General features: G+C 38.2%; 1 pseudogene; it reads right to left on the bottom strand.

Moving 5' to 3' along the window:
- Positions 1 to 9,009: 9,009 nt before the first annotated feature.
- LOC148822073 (uncharacterized) lies at positions 9,010 to 10,913 on the bottom strand (annotated as a pseudogene).
- Between the last annotated feature and the right edge of the window lie 345 nt (positions 10,914 to 11,258).

Here is an 11,258-nt window from a genome sequence, read left to right as displayed (position 1 = left end):
AACCCTCGACAGCAACATGGAGAGGAGAAGGGGCTTTTTAGAAAAGAGGAGTCCTTACCTCTTTTTAGAAGCAGTAGCCTAGCTTTTCCTTTCCACCTCTCTGTCAGTTCCCTCAGCTGGGAGTACCCTGCTCGCAGCGCCAAAATTGTTGCGTCATACAAATGACAAAGTTTAGGTGTCTGTGAAGCAGAAGTCTCTTTATTTCATATGCATATGGAAGTCCGGCTTGCAACCACCAGACCTAAAAATAAGTAGCTGAAGATGGTCCTTTATACCTTAAAACAAACCAGTTACTATGACACCTTCTAAACAAATGATAAGACAGCAACATCTAAGTTGCAGACTAGACAACAGTTAGTTCTTTTCACACTCTGGGTGTACAGCTAGCTTACCACATACATGCCCTTTACCTTACTGACTGTAAAATCCTGGGTTCGGTATAGTGTTTCGGGAATTCATGTGAAGGACAACAGAGCTTTCACTGGCCGATTATCAAACTTTATTGATAAAAACAAAAACAAAACTAGCTGACCAAGCCAGAAGACGACAAAGAATCAAGAATAACGGACACAGCGCGAGCCTGCATTTTCTCCTTAACCGTCCACACCACACTTTTACCTGGGTCAGAGATTAAATAAAACTTCACTCTCACCAAACAAATTACCACACACTGAACACTGAACACATTAACCCAAATGTGTCTCACATGACCAAGGCCAGGCAGCATCTTTATATATTTGGGCTCAAAGCCAACTTCAAGCCACTAGACTACATAATTTGAAAAAATATTAAAACAGGAAATTATATTATTATCTCACTTCCCAGGTGTCTCTCTTATCTCTTCATGATCAAGAGCGGCTAGGTGAGATTGTATGGTCAACATTATGCCCCCCGAACATCAGTTAATAACATCCATTAAGTGAAGAAACATATACTGTAGCTTTTGTGGTGTAACCATTTCACAAATTACATAATTGTTATATGTTGATGTAGATTTATTATAGGCATATTTCAATAGACTCAGAGACACATTTTTAGTAATGTACTTCACAGCGTTATGTAATCTGGATGTAAAACAAATTAAGCCACCATCATATTGCTATTGCTTCCATACTGCTATTTTCTCATGTGAATATACATGTGAATGTTGTAGAGCCTAATTCATTTCCTATAGGATATATAAAATATTTTTTCAACTTTATAAAAATGCAAAGATAAGAAAGTATAACATACTGTATCAAATATACAGTGTTTACTAGAATTTATTGTAAATAGAATGTAAATAGATCTCAAAATAGAATTTTATTAAGAAAAAAATGAGAAACTTTCATCTCCCCTCACAACAGCTGTCTCACTTCACAGTGCAAAATGACTGTAGGAGTTCTTGCTTCTAATGTAATTTTCAAAGTAAAACTCTTTTCCATACACCTCATTATTTCTTCCAACACACTACAACCTTCCTAACTTACCTTGAGGGCTTTCTCTGTCTTCCTTCCCCTAATTACTCCATTGTAACCAGACAGTCAAATAGAGCTTGTGTTTTGACATTGCAGCAGGTCTTACAAAAACTGTTTTAATTTGACAATAAATCTGCAAAGGAAGTCATGTCAGAGCCTACTGGCCTTCATTGAACTCTTTGTCTGTTCCTCTCTAAGCAGACTCATCTTTCACCGTTTAAAACATTTAAAATGTAGCCCAATATTAGCCCAAATAAATATTAAACTTTTTTTTTTATTGAGGGACAATGTGAGTGGAAGTGTAAGCATTATTCAGAATTAAAATCCAAGAAACCTGTGTTTCACCTTTAAATCTCAAAACTAATACTGTAATTCACGTTTAGCAGATTCTGAATAGACACATACAGGTTTAAACTACAATATTGCAGGATCCGTGCTGTGTAGTACACATTGCTTCAGCTTGTTTAACGCAAAATACAAGTAGTACCGGTTTAATAAGAAATAAAATATTGTACGATATACTTTTCCAGATCTCTCTGGGAAAATTGTTGGATGCTGCATTATTGGTCAGCGTCTGATGAATTATCTACTATATCAGGATTCAAATACAGACAATCCAGACAACTGAGCACTGCCTGTACCACAAAATACACGCATGGGGAAACGCTGATCTCAGCCAGTCAGGGCCATTAACTTCAGAGTACAGACTTGCACCAGACCGTGACACAAATTGGGAATGAGGTAAAAGTAGCAACGAGAAAGAACAGAGACTGATCATCAGCCTCCAACCAGGTGTATTTGCTCCAAGCTGGTATTGGGCAGGGTTGACATAAACAACTAAAACTGAATTAAAGACAAAAGAAAAATAAATAAAATAAGTAAATATTACTGTTACTTAAAATAATTAAATAAAATATTACCTAAATCTACAAATGAAGCAAATCTATAAACTATACACACAGAAGCAGAAAACTAACAGTGGCCATGTTGAGGGAAGTGTCCTCTCACAACCGGAACTTGTTTATACAAAAACCGCTGATAAGAAGGTTGTACTTTCATTTTGATTAGATCTTGTACTTACAGAGCTTTCTGAAAGTATCATCCCTTTCAAAGATGAACATATTTTATTTTTTTATTTTTATTTGCAGTTCTTGTCAAGTTTTTTTTCACCGTTAAAGTTTGTGCATTCATGTTTTGATAAAAAATATAACTTTAAGTACAGTAAATGTTTATAGATTATTTGTAATTCAGCAAAACAGGACATCTTTAGAAGAGGGTGAATAAGGCACTCTATACTATATTTAAAGCAGTAGGGAGGTTTCATTAACAGTAAAAGACACATTTTTCAAGATTTTCTCAGCTCGTATCTTAACATCTTCTGAAGTTTAATCTCAGATCTTTTACATTTGATTCACATTGAGTATTTGAAGCAGACTCTATGTTTCTTTAGCACTCCCATTTAAATCTTTAATGTAAAAAATACATACTATAGATAAAGCTCGTAAACTGCTATTATAACTCCATGAATATCATTGATTGGTAGGTCACAATTAAAAAAGGAGGTCACAATTAAAAATAAATCCAATCACAGTTTGGAGTGAGAATGACATTTTTTACGGTATGAAAACATAAAACATGTGTCTTGTTGTCAGTCCCACTAATAGTCTGAAGTCACCACCGACATTTGATATTATTACTATTACCATTTTAGAGCTTCAATTAATTATGATAAAAGTTTGACTTGCTTTCCTTAGCATGTCTTGCTCCACAATAATTCTTTAAAATGACCACATTGCCACTTGGTGGCCAACATTTTGTATTACATGTATATAAAGAAATGGAAAAAAACACTAACAACTATTACAAATTTAGTATTTTTCTTGCTGCAATTTCTTCTATTTAGCTTCTTACATTCTTCCATTTAGTAATACATAATCAGGAATAAAATATAAATTGTTAAAATATACTGTAACTTTACATATCAGAAATAATTTGAAGCATTAATGTTATTGTTTATCTTTTAAATTAGTCTTCATTATCTGAATGCTCTTAAGTCATTAAGTACAGATATACAGAAAATGATCAATAAAATTATTTTGTAAATTTTGAAGTACATTTAATATTCTTTTGTTAAACCTGGCAAATAATTTTAAATGCTAAACAAGTAACAGAAATGTTTAATGCTGTAGTGACATACCTATATTTGTTTTCCAGATACAAAATTCTCAGTTTCTTGCCAGCCGAAATGGCATAATGACCTGTGCTACTGCTGCAAGTACACATATCCATTATTGCATTTGTACTGTAGTTGTTCTGATTTACATGAAATGTTACATGACTTCACTGTGTTTTGCCATTTATGACTACATATTGTTTTATATGCTATAAATAACAAAGCCTATCCTCCCTTTCCATGAGATGTCTATGTACAGTAAATCTACAGCACTGTCCCTCTTTCTATGCAAAGTGTTTCTGAACTCGAGACGAATTTTATTATACAAGAGGGGACACCGCTGAGAACTGACTAAGGCACTGATTTCACTACAAAGGGGAAGAAAATCCTAAGCCAAATGTTGTGGCATAGAACAGCATTTTCATTTCCCCTGTCATCCCTAGAGCTTCAGGATGATTGAGCATATGAACTACAACCCAAAGGAAAAATTAATAACACAACCATTACACACAGGGGCACTGTGGTCTGGTGGCCTGACACCAGTACTAATTTTCTTCCAAGCTTCACTACTAGACCCACAGGGATAAGCCTCTATGAATTTCTGACAGCAATAAAAGCAAGGCAAGGCAGTATCTGATGATGGTAAAAGATCATTCAGAAATAATATGAACAGATGTTTAAATTGCTCATCCCCAAAGTCACCAAAATGACAAAGAAATTATCATAGCAGATCTCAGATTGAAGGGAAAGTTAAAGTCCCCATATTATGGTGACATAAAAAAAATGACCCCCTTGACGTCTGAATTATGCCTTACAGAAAAACTGTATATACTAAATATATACTTGCAACTGTTTTTTTTAAGATGCTGAGAATCTGACATAAAGAGATAGATCTACATTCTGCTGACTATTACCTTTGAAAAGGGCACAAGGGACAGAATACTGTACATACAGTAGATCTGGCCAATGGTTAGTACAGGAACTATAAGCAAACAAGTGACTGGACCATTCAGAGTGAGGTAATTAAACCAGTCTTCTTGGGGTTGGGACATAGCACATTTGTCAGAACAAACAGGCAGAGCAAAGGGAGAGAGGACAAAACAATTGGGCCGTGAGAGAAGAACCTCTTTCTGCAATGATACCAGAGCCTGTCGATGGAATCAGTGAAGAGTACTAGAATCTAAATCCTGATAGCAAGGGTTGTTATATGTATTTTTTTAAAATATAAAAACATCTCCCCTTAATTAGTGATGTAGAATTTTAAATAGGAAAATTGGTTCCACATTGATTCAGATTTGTTTTATAGAGAGTATTTTATTTCTTGTTACTTGTTTATTGGGACACAGGTTCCTTTTTTGCTTTATGTTATTTATATCTCAATTACAAGGAGGCTTCTGAGTATGTCTACTGTACATCTACAGAAAGCATTTCCTAAATATTTACTACTGTAAGTTCCATTAAACCTGCCACCAGATTTTTACCCCATTGTCACCTGGTGCCAGAGAATAAAACAATTGTGACACGTTTGTTGCTCCCTGACTTTAGGGGGTGAAATTATCATTAATTTTCACAATTTGCCTTCATAGAAAGGTGGTGTCAAAGTTTTATTTTGATGTGATTTGATACCTCATTGTTTTATCATTTTTTCACAACCATAATGGACTAAGCTAAGTAGACCCAAACAGGACAGAATACCTGGGAAATAGTTTGGTAGGAGAACAATTATAAAAGGGTGGAGGCCATTCAACCCATCTAGCTCATCTCTTCAATTAAAAGCGGTTTACAGTAGCACTTAATAGTAATTGTTTTTGACTAATTTAACATTTCTGTTTTTGTACTGAAGTAACACGTTATATGAAGGTTGTGCAGAGTGCTACAGGGTATAGGGGCAAAAGGGTGTGAGATGTTACTACAAAGTGACTGCTTACATAAGGGTACTAATATAGTACTTACCTTGTTGAGAGTCTTTTATGCTGTATGATGTTTAGTATATATGATTCTAATATGAAGGTGTTTTAATTAAATTCCTTAATGTCAAATAATTACAGTACATTTGTCTAAATATTTGTGCTTATTGGTTGATTTTTTTACTTTTTGTTAAAATCAGGGAGAAATACCACACACATGAATGCTTATTGTTTTCTGTCTTCTGTGTCAGTCAGGAAAAAGGCAGTTTAGGATACAAGAGTCCTTGTTAACAAACAGATTTTTAAGAATTTAAAACAGTACATTACACTATTGGAAGGTATAAAAACATCCTTCTAATATTTATGTATCTTATTGTCAGTGAAAGCTAGAAAAGCTGAACATACATTAGTTCTGGTGCATTGGTTACATTGTGTAGAGAGGGTTTACAACATAGCATGAAAAATTGTAACAGCTTATAAAATAAAATAATAAGAACAAATTATACATAATACTGTGAACAGCAGGTTTGTATTAGAAACATGAATTTTACGTATGATCAATTATATGATAACTATTTTTTAAATGTTCAAATGTACAAAAATTGAAGATCAGAAACAACATAATTTTACTTAAATATTCCTTACTTGCAGATGTGGGTACAGTATGTGCAATTAGATGTTAATTAGATGTAATCTGTAATACACAAACAATCAATTTGATAGTGTGTGCCATGAGTCTTGCCATAGCATTCTCTAAAAAAAATCACTAAGACCTTAAGCATCAAGGGACCCTTCTTTTATGTGTGTTGAGTATTGTTGAGATGGAGCAAGAGACTGGGCCCTAGTTTTGAGTCTCTTGACTCAAAAATCTCCCATTTGTAACTGTATTAATGCCTAGCGAAATCTGCATAGGTGTATTGTAGACTGCCTCTGCTGAGGTGCCAGACCTTGAGCTTCAATGTGTCCAATTGGGGATGCAAAATATGACCTTGACTTGACAGCTCAGGGTGAGTAGCCCATGATCAACCTGACAGAAAGGAGACAAGAGGTGGAAAATAAGGTCTCTGTAGCTGGAATGTACAATAGCAGGATTACACAGGCTCTGCCTACCTTCAGATACAGATACAGAAGGCACTGCAGAAGGAATGGTATAGAAGTGAAAGTAGAAAGAAGTCTCTTGAACCAAAGATGAACAAGTTCATTGTTGGGTTAATTCCAAAGAGACAACAGAAAAAGAAAATGTGTCTGGTGAGAAAGAAACTTGCTGTTCTAGGATGGAAATATGAGAATAGGCACCCCTTAACTCAATGGGTTGTCAGATAAGTCACTGATCTGCAAAGTCTGGAGCACTTACAGTAGTACAAGCACTTAGCATATGGAACTTGAGTGACCACAAAAGGAGCAAAAAAAGATTTAAAGGCTGCAATGACTCTCCAGCTCAAGTAAACTGTCACGTAATAGCTTACGATCTGTGCCACCAATTTTTCACAGTCAACATTGGGAGGGCGTGTGGACCCAATGAAGTAAAAGATGGTGTCAGGGCAGCAGAAGCCATCAGCAGTAGTACAAGAAGCCATTCACAGCTGCTTTGAGATCTGAGTTGCTCATCTAAATGTTCCTCCTACCTCTCCAGCTTCCCGTCTGCAGTGAGAGTGGCTGGGCAATTACCTCTACTCAAAAAAGCAAATAAAGTGTTTTGGCTAAAGCAGCAAATTATCAGTCATCAGCAACCACGGGGTGCTGGATAGGTATTGTAGGATCCTTGACCATCCTCCAATAGGCAATAGTTATCCAAGACAGACAACTCATGAGATATTGTACATGTCCAGTAGACCACTAACATGACAAGAAATAATTCACCTTTCTGCAGGTGGGATAATGTGAAGTATCCCCACCAGGGGACTGAAGGGAGTTATTACAATAAGGGTGCAGCACAAAGCTGTCTAAGGTTTAACTTCTTGTGAGTGGTAACCACCAGGGATGTGATGGAGAGGCCACAGAAGAGTGAAATTTAATGCAATGCTCTCTAGTTTGGTTTGGCTTTTGCTCCCATCTTAGATATACTGTATTACTACTATGGCAGTCCTAATAATCTATGAAACACTTGACTGTTACAGTGGGTGTCATCCCATGGAGACTATGATCTTTAAGTCGAATGCATGGATCAACCTCAAGTCTTTGAATAGACGTTATCCTCTGAGGATAATTGAGGTCAACTGAGATTGAATGACACCAAAAGGTCAGGTTAAATGAGAAAAACTTTAAAGAAAACAAAGAGTTCTCAACAAGTCAGATCAAGATCGTTCAAGTTGAAGACAACAATTGTTATGTTTGACCGCAAGTCCTGTTCAGATTGATGACCACCAAAAACAGTAGAAGTTAGTCAAGGCCACTTGTGTCAAACTCAAGAGACTCTAAAATACGATATGTCAAGGCTGATGATATCATGACTAAAGTCAAACTGAGCTGAAGAGATTCCCAGATAGAGACTATAGTTCTCAAACTTGAGGACACCAAAGAGAGCCAAGATGATCTAGGTTAACAGAGGTCAAAGGGACTATCAATCACCTTCAAAGTCAGTTTACCTCAAAAATAAATGACGGAGGAGTCCATGGGGCTATCCTGGAGCAACCAAAACCTATAGATGAGTCTCCAGGCACTGTGGGTCACCAGAAGCAAAGATAAAAGACATACTGTACAAAGGACATCCCAAAGTTTTCCAAGAAATGTGAACTTTGCCAAGATCCCAGAGTTTGAAATATTAAATACTTTCTTGCTAGAAGTCAGTTTTTTTTATTAAGTTTTACATTTTGAATTGTCAAATAACTTTTTGTTATTTTTGCAAGGCCATTTTAGGGTTCTCTGTTTACTCTTTATATATACTGTATACTCTAAAGGTAACTATGTTGCACATTCCAATGAGAATATATTTAATCTAAAACTGCAGAAACACAGGGTGACATGGTGGCACAAGATTAGCATTTCTTTCTCACAGCACTGGGGCCCTGGATACAATTCCAGAGATGCTATCTGCATGGAGTAGGTTCTCCCCGAGTTTGCTTGGGTTTCCTCCAGGTGCTCCAGTTTCACCCCACAGTCCGGTAGGTTAATATGCTTGTGGAAAAAAATGACCCTAGTGTGAGCATGTGGGTATTTGTTAAGTGGTGGCTTTGTGGTGGACTGGTGTCTGTCCAAGGTTTATCCTGCCTTTTGCCTATTGCTTGACAGGATAGGCTCCGGCTTCCCCGGAACCTTGAATTGTGTAAGATAAGATCACTTTAAGTTATCAAGTTGTTAGAAAATGGATGGATGGAGAAACACTTTAAGAAATGACCATAGTTCCATATTTATATTTCAGCAGTTTTTGATTAGTGATTTATTGTAATTCTATCTATAAATGATTATTAGAAATAATAACATGTAATGCAATATATCATCATGTATCTTATACATATTAATAAGGCATCTCTTATTACTTCAAAAAATATTGTGCTGTAAATATATACATATAGGGGGACACTATCCTTTTGATCCGTAGCCATCTTGTGGCTGTTTCTGTAGCCTCCATGGTGGTTTTGATGGTTTTCCTCTTACTCACCCCTGTTATGCCCAGAAGACTGTAGGCTTTACAGAGGGATTGGCCACCAGATCCTCTGCAGTCCACCTTAACAGTCACAATGTGCTCTCCACCCGTTCAAATGGCACCAGTTAACCAGGTCTTCATATCTGTCTCTCTTTTTTCACTGGGCTCCTCCAGGGAACTGTTACCTCTAGTATAACCATCTACTTAAATGCTTCAGACGGCAATAACATGTCTGGCCTAAGTGTGGTGACTATGATGGTGTCAGGGAACTTAAGGTGCCTCTCTAGGTCGACCTTCAGCTGCCAATTTCTTGCCGTTGCTAGGAGACCTGCTGATACTTTGGGCTGTGGTTGTGGCTGCTGATCAGCTGTGATGGATTCAATGGCCTGATATTCTGGGTGCTTATGTTTACTGCTGTTGATACCTTTTCTAATTGTGTCCACAAAGGCCTTCAGCTCCTGTTTGTGGTGCCATCAATAGTGGCCTTCTCCAATGGCTTTTTGGCAACAGCTGAGGATTTGTCCCTATTTCCTGGCACAAGGGCATGCTGGTGATTTGCCTTTGCCCCAACAGATGAGGTTAGATGTTACGTAGGACATTATAAACTGCCTGGATCATGAATTTAATACAATGTGGCTCTGCCTTGCTAAAGCTCAGACCATGAAATCTTGTAGTGCAGTGCATACTCACATCTCAACCATGCTCCTTGCAGACACAACCTCACCATCCTGTTGGTGCGCACCTCATCCACCCCTGCCCACACTTCCTCCTGGACCATCTTTTGCCTTTGTGCATCTTGGGCCTTGATGTAATATGTTCTTGGAAAACAGCCCAGATCTACTCGAGAAGAAGCCACAGCCCCTATCAGCGCTATCATTTTGTCTCAGCTGTGCTTTGGCCTGCTCAACTGTGTCCTTTGCTCTCCACTTCCCACCAGTCTTCACCTCAGTGCTCACCAGGGAGACTTTAAGGTCCCTTCAGGCTGCTGATGGGAAAACTCAGTTTGTTCTTATGCCCATACAAAGCGACACTGCTGAAGCTTCGTGGTAAACCCAGTGTAACGAATATACCCCTGCGTACTGTGTAACAGGGATCTCAGCTGCCCAGGATGAGGGAGTTCTACTGTAGCTCAGCTGGCAAGCTTCCTTTTGCGTGACGCTGGAGACCCAGGTTCGAGCCCAGGCAGTGAGGGACGAACTGGCAGGGCAGGAACGGCAAGGGTGGAAACCCCAAGAACCGTTACACCAGTCATCTGCGGAGGTCCTGGCTGATCTTCCTCTCCTTCTCCACTTGACATTGAGACTTCATAGATAAAGCTAGGCCAGAGGATTGTAGTAAGATGCCATGTTGGTAAATCCAAGCCTTAATTTTGCCAGGCAATCCTGACTTCTTTACTGCTGGCAACTAAGCTTCAAGGTCCTGTTTTGCCTACATGGCTGCTGCGTCCCTCAGGCTGCAGTCAAACAACTTGCCTTGGCTCTTAACTTTCTTCCCCATAACGGAAGGGATCATTGTATCAACCACGTAGAAGTGGAACTTATCAACAACCTTGCCTTTCAACAGTTTCAACAATAGAGACCTTGATTTTGCAGCCTTAAAACTCATTCAAGCCCCTGGTACTCCACTCTGGCCTGGTGCTGAGCTTTGACAACCTCCTTAACGAATCTCCTTCCGGCAGGGCTCCCTTCCATCAAAGTTGATACCAGATCTTTCTGGATTCACTAAGTACCTGTAGTCCCCAAGACCTTGCTCTCGTCTTTCATCACTGTAGGTATTCTGGAGATAACAGTCATTGTCCCCCTTAGAACATGCAAGTTGGCCACTGCCCTTTTGCCCAAGCAGCTGTTTGGTAAGTCCCCAAAAAATCTGCAGTGAAGGCAGTTTGCTTTCTAGCCCTTTCTTTCTGTCGTCTCCTATGTCATTCTGCCTATGCAGGAATATAAGCTTCTTCCTGAGGATATTGTGTAGCCACAGTTCTCTCTTCTTTCACTTGTTTCTTTAAACTGCATTTTCAAAATTTTCAGCTCCTGCCTTAGCTACCTTAGCAGCTCTCCTGTTCATTGTATAAGAGGCACTAGGGGTCTTCTTCTCAACTGTACCAAACCTCTCAGTGGCAATGTTGACTATGCAGACAATGT

The sequence above is a fragment of the Atractosteus spatula genome, chromosome 13 (genome assembly GCF_055471065.1).
Source record: "Atractosteus spatula isolate fAtrSpa1 chromosome 13, fAtrSpa1.hap1, whole genome shotgun sequence".
Classification (NCBI taxonomy): Eukaryota; Metazoa; Chordata; class Actinopteri; order Semionotiformes; family Lepisosteidae; genus Atractosteus; species Atractosteus spatula.
The sequence above is the reverse complement of the archived record's forward strand: the minus strand, read 5'-3'. Positions and strand labels throughout refer to the sequence as shown.